We start from the raw sequence: 6000 nt of genomic DNA, 5'->3' as shown, positions 1-6000 counted from the left end.
ATTGGTGGCAATATGAACATTATGGGCTGCTGATTGCATGCTCAATAGGTGTTACTCCTTTATTTAGGCTCAGTTTCCTTAAGCCCGGAGCAACTTGCTGTGGTCCATGCTGGTTTTCTCAAGTTGCCTGTGACATCATTAAACGAGGCATTAAAAGGCCGATTCTGACAGCTGTTTGTTACACATCTGTCTCTGGCATTGGCTCTGCTCCATATGCACCGATCCATTGAACTTTCTGGTGCTTCACGTCAGACTTTTGCAGGTGGCCTGACGTGTTTCCATGTGATGAACTGCCTGAACTTATTTAAAGTCACACACATCAGCCTTGGTATTGGATCTTTGGCTGCCTACCAGTTTGTGTGTGCACAGCAGCTTAGCGGTGGCATGCAGGTCATCTCCTGTAGACGAGCAGCTTCTTGCACTTCCTCCTACTTGTCTGCGACATCTAGTAAATACCGGAGATCTGTCGGCTACCTGTCCCCGGGTCTCCTGGAGATCTTCTCTGTGTCCAACTGCGGTTTTCAGAATGTCTTCCTGGCTGTGTGCAGCTTCCTTAGTTGCTGACTTTACCGTTACCCCAGAGTGTTATCTGCTGCCTGATGTCCACCGCCTGCCTGTGGTTACCTGACATCCTTTGCATGTCTGTCTGCTGTTTCCTGCACTACACCTGCTTGCCTGCAGCTTTCTGACCTCCTCTGCTTGCCTGAAGTTTCCGGACGTTCTCCACCTGCCTGTGTTTTCATGACGTCACCCCCCACTTATGGTTTCTAGTCCCTCTACTGACCAACCTGCTGCACCGACGCCCTTGGTCCATGGGCCCACCTGGACCTTGGGCTTAGATAAGCCACCTCACCTGGTGAGTCTAACATGTTTTTGTTCAGTTACCATATGCTTTGGAGTTTGCTACCATCCAGTTCTCTCTCTCTCTCTGCTGGCAATCATCTCTTCAGAAAACTCTTGTTTGTTTCTCTACTTTCTGCAGTTATTTCCGGGCTCAGATCTGTTGATTAAACCGTCATCTACCGCAATCATAAAAAACCACTTTGCTGATATTTTTTCACACTACAAACTCTGCAACAACCGTGTGAGTTTTCGCTACAATCAAGTATTCTGTTTGCCTGTTCATCACTGCTGCCTTCACCTTTGCCAAGGACCATCTGTTTGCTATTAACATACAACTCTATTTTCAACTATTTGTTTGCTGTAAGTACTAGACAGACTGCCTACAATTCCTGTGTGTGTCTACATTCCCGGCTGTGTGTCTTCTGGTGTTTCCTGCTTTGCTTCTCTGCCTATCATCCTTGTCATCCTGCATATCCAGCTGTCCTGGTCTTCACTGACCTACCTCCCTTTTGGAAAGTCCTGAAACTCTCCATCACCTTCGGTCCATGTTGCTCACCCTGACCTATGGCTTAAAGAATCCACCTTAACAGGTGAGCCTATACCCATGGGGTGTACTGTCGTATTTTGTCCAGTATTTTGTCATATCTGTAAAAGAAATTATATAGTATATAGCCCTGGCAAAAATTAAGAGACCACTGCAAAATTTTCAGTTTGTCTGGTTTTTCTCTTTATAGGTATATTTTGGAGTAAAATGTAAATTGTTCTTTTATTCTATAAACCTCTGACAACATGTCTCCGAAGTTCCAAGCAATAAATTTTGCATTTATTTTCAGAAAATGAGAAAAGGTCAAAATAACAAAAAATGCAGTGCTTGCAGACCTCAAATAATGCAAAAAAAAAGTTCATAATCATTTATAAACAATACTAATGTTTTAACTCAGGAAGAGTTCAGAAATCAATATTTTGTGGAATAACTATGATTTTTAATCACAGCTTTCATGTGTCTTGGCATGCTTTCCACCAGTCTTTCACACTGCTTTTGGGTGACCTTATGCCACTCCTGGTACAAAAATGTAAGTAGTTCTTCTTTATTTGATGGGTTGTGACTATCAATCTTCCTCTTGATTACATTCCAGAGGTTTTCAATGGGGTTCAGGTCTGGAGATTGGGCTGGCCATGACAGGGTTTTGATGTGGTGGTCCTTCATCCACACCTTGATTGTCCTAGCTGTGTGGCATGGTGCATTGTCCTGCTGGAACAACCAGTCCTCAAAGTTGGGGAACATTGCCTGAGCAGAAGGAATCAACGGTTTTTCCAAGATAACCTTGTATGTGGCTTGAGTCAAGCGTCCTTCGCAAAGAACAACCTGCCCAATTCCAGCCTGGCAGAAGCATCCAAATTTCACAGTGGGTGCAAGACATCGTGGGTTGTACGCCTTTCCAGGTCTCCATCTAACCATTAGATGACCAGGTGTTGGGCAAAGCTGAAAATTAGACTCATCAGAGACGATTACCTTACTCCAGTCCTCTATGGTCCAATCCTTATGGTCTTTGGGAAACTTCAGCCTGGCTCTCCTTTGCTTCTCATTGAAGCAACGAGAAAAACATTTGATTCCTTCTGCTCGGGCAATGTTCCCCAACTTTGAGGACTGGTTGTTCCAGCAGGACAATGCGCCATGCCACACAGCTAGGTCAATCAAGGTGTGGATGAAGGACCACCACATCAAAACCCAAAAAAGGACAATGCACCATGCCACACAGCTAGGTCATGCAAGCCACAGTGTCTCTCACCCACTGAAATTTGGTGGAGGATCAGTGATGATCTGGGGATGGTTCATCAAGGCTGGAATTGGGCAGGTTAATCTTTGCACAGGACGTATGAATCAAGCCGCATACAAGGTTATCCTGGGAAAACAGTTGATTCCTTCTGCTCAGGCAATGTTGCCCAACTCTGAGGACTGTTTTCTCCAGCAGGACAATGCGCCATGCAATACAGCTAGGTCAATCAAGGTTTGGATGAAGGACCACCATATCAAATCCCAGTCATGGCCAGCCCAATCTCCAGACCTGAACCCCTTTGAAAACCTCTGAGATGTAATCAAGAGGAAGATGGATAGTCATAAACCATCAAACAAAGAAGAACTGCTAAAATTTACATTTTACTCAAAAATATACCTATAAAGAGAAAAATCAGACATACTGTAAATTTCGCAGTGGTCTGTTCATTTTTGCCAGATCTCTCTCTATATAGCCGAAAAGAGAATCGGTCTGTCCTGAGGCGGTACGTGCGGGACATTAGAGAACCTGTCACCTTCCCCAGGCCTCCAAATCACCACCACGTATTTATTGATCCCTTTATATGCTTCCTAACAAGCCCCTTTCCACTCTTAAGATAGCACACTAATGGGATCTCGCTTGTTTCCTAATTTAAATCCAATTGTAGAAAAAGAGACGAGACCTTTACACAAAGAAATCAAAGAGCAAAGACTGATATCATCCATGTACGTCCTCCTTTCTATTAAAAAGGAACCAAAACAAAAAAAAAAATCTAAGCTGTGTTCCTGATTTCCGCATTGTGGAAAGGCTTCCATCTTCTCTGGGGAAATACTAAGATCATTATGGAGATTTGGTGATCCAATGGTGTTGCCTGCTTAAAGCACCTGTAAGGAGTCATGAGGGTGGAGCTATTGGCTGAACCTCCTCTCGTTCCATAGGCCTGGTGTTAACAATACCCGCCATTAGCAGCAGCTGGCGCATACACATTGGTGTGATGTGTACTTGCCTTGGCCTCCTCTGCACATGCCCTGGATTACCTCTGGAAGACGCTGGATAAGGTATCCGGCCTGTGGGACATCAATCAGCCTTGGAGGATGGTGGTGCACGACTCTTCAAAAGAGTGGCTCCACCCCCATGACATTAGACCAGTGTTCCCCAACTCCAGTCCTTAAGAGCCTCCAACAGGTCGTGTTTTCAGGATTTCCTTAGTATGGCCCAGGTGATGGAATTTTTGCCTGTCTAGATCATGGAATTCTCACCTGGGCAATACTAAGGAAATCCTGAAAACATGACCTGTTGGTGGCTCGAGAACAAAACTTGGAGAACATTGCATTAGACTATAGCATGAACCAGCAGAGAGGAGCTCAGAAAATGCCAAATAAGAGAAACTAATTCTCCAATCAGGGCAAGATCACTGACAGATTCTAGGTTAAATCATTCTGCAGTCACCAAAGTGCAGCCTGTGAAAGCCAAACGGTGGAAAATATTTATTTTTTAGCCCAAAATACTCCGATTCCCCAAAAGTTGAAATGATATGTAAAATGCAAACAAAACAAGAACACAATAATTTGGAAATCTCTTTTAACTGTTTTATCCATAAAAGAACATAGAACACAAATCAGAAGTTGATTGTTGGACATTTTTCAGTTTAATTTGAAGAAAATTAACTCATTTAGAAATTGGTGGCAGCGTCACATCTCAAAAGGCGTGACAGGGTTTACAGGAGGCCGAAAACGTAAGTGCTTGGTATTAAAGAAAAACAACTGGAGGGTTGATTTTCAACTAAGTCACTTGACAGTACAAAAAGAGCATATTAGAGAGGCAGAGTCTCTTAGAAGCAAAGATGGTCGGAGGTCACCACTTCATGAACAGGTGCATATAAAAATTGTGAAATAATTTCCAAAAAAATGTTCCTTGATGTAAAATCGCAAATACATTGAATATCCCACCATCTACAGCACATAGCATCAAAAGATTAAGAGGTTCTAGAGAAATTAATGTACACAAGGGTCAAGATGAAAATATTGGATGTTAATAATTTATGGACTTCAGGTGACACTGCTTTAAAGTAGGCAGAATTCGGAAATGCAAATCACTGCATGGGCTCAGGGATACTTCCAGAAATCTTTGTCTGTGAACACAGTTTGCTGTGTAATGCGCAAATGCAAGTGACAGCTCTATCATGGAAAGAAGAAGCCATATATAAGCACAACCCAACAACTCTGTCATCTTCTCTGGGCCAAAGCTCATCTATAATGGACTGAGGCAAAATGGAAAATGGTTTTGTAGTCAGATGAATCAAAATGCAATTTTTTTTTATGGAAAAAATCAGATGCCTTGTCTTGCGGACAAAAAATTTGGAAAACAAGATATTTCCAGCTCCTGGTAAAATTTCTTTATGCTTTATTCCATCATAGATTAACCTATGATGGAATAAAGCTTAAAGAAATTTTACCAGGAGCTGGAAATATCTTTTTTACCAAATATTTTTTCATAGTTACACGAATATTGAAATCGTGATTTCTCTGCAAACTGGACTATGACAATTAGTGATCTGGTATAACTTTTTCTTTACTTGTCTTGTGGTCTCAGGAAGAAAGAGACCATCCAGCTTGTTATCAAGGAAAGGGACCTTCCAGCTTGTTATCAAAGAGAGGGACCTTCCAGCTTATTATCGAGGAGAGGGACCTTCCATATTGTTATCAAGGAAAGGCACCTTCCAGCTTGTTATCAAAGAGAGGGACCTTCCAGCTTATTATCGAGGAGAGGGATTTTCCAGCTTATCGAGGAGAGGGACCTTCCAGCTTGTTATCAAAGAGAGGGGCCTTCCAGCTTGTTATCAAGGAGAGGGAGTATCCAGCTTGTTATCAGCACACATTTCCTGCATCTCTGATGGCTGGGGCTGCATTAGTGCATATGGCAGGAACAGCTCACACATTAAAGAAGCTATCAATGCTGAGCATCATATAGAGGTTTTAGAACAGCATATGCTCCATCAAAACATCTGTTTCAGAGAAGACCTTGCATATTTTAGCAAGACAACGCTAAACCACATACTGCATTCATCACAGTAGCATGGCATCAGAGAAGACGAGTTCTGGAGATGAACTGGCTGCCTGCATGCTGGGGCTTTAACAAAAGAAAACAGTTGTCGCGTTATTAAATGAAAAATCCGGCAATATCGCCAGACTGTGGAGCAGCTGACATCAGACAAAAACGGGACAACGTTCCTCTCCCAAAGCTCCAGCAATTGTCTCCTCACTTCCAAGATATTTAGACTGTTGTGAAAAGAAAGGAGATGCTACACAATGGTGGACATGGCCTCCTCCAACTTTGTTGAGAGGTGTCACTGTTACCAATCTTTTAAGGAGTTAATTTTTCC

The sequence above is a fragment of the Ranitomeya imitator genome, chromosome 5 (genome assembly GCF_032444005.1).
Source record: "Ranitomeya imitator isolate aRanImi1 chromosome 5, aRanImi1.pri, whole genome shotgun sequence".
Lineage (NCBI taxonomy): Eukaryota > Metazoa > Chordata > Amphibia > Anura > Dendrobatidae > Ranitomeya > Ranitomeya imitator.
This window is presented reverse-complemented; position numbering follows the sequence as displayed.